Genomic DNA, 401 nt, shown 5'->3' with positions numbered 1-401 from the left:
CTCGCCTAAGTATTTGAAAATCCTACCGAGTGGAGAGCAACTCTCCCACTCGGGGGCTTAGCTGCAGTCCAGTACTTGCCTACGTATTTGAAAATCCTACCGAGTGGAGAGCAACTCTCCCACTCGGGGGCTTAGGTGCAGTCCAGTACTCGCCTAAGTATTTGAAAATCCTACCGAGTGGAGAGCAACTCTCCCACTCGGGGGCTTAGCTGCAGTCCAGTACTCGCCTAAGTATTTGAAAATCCTACCGAGTGGAGAGCAACTCTCCCACTCGGGGGCTTAGCTGCAGTCCAGTACTCGCCTAAGTATTTGAAAATCCTACCGAGTGGAGAGCAACCCTCCCACTCGGGGGCTTAGGTGTAGTCCAGTTCTCGCCTAAGTATTTCAAAATCCTACCGAGT

This window comes from Triticum aestivum, chromosome 7B (genome assembly GCF_018294505.1).
Source record: "Triticum aestivum cultivar Chinese Spring chromosome 7B, IWGSC CS RefSeq v2.1, whole genome shotgun sequence".
NCBI lineage: Eukaryota > Viridiplantae > Streptophyta > Magnoliopsida > Poales > Poaceae > Triticum > Triticum aestivum.
The sequence above is the reverse complement of the archived record's forward strand: the minus strand, read 5'-3'. Positions refer to the sequence as shown.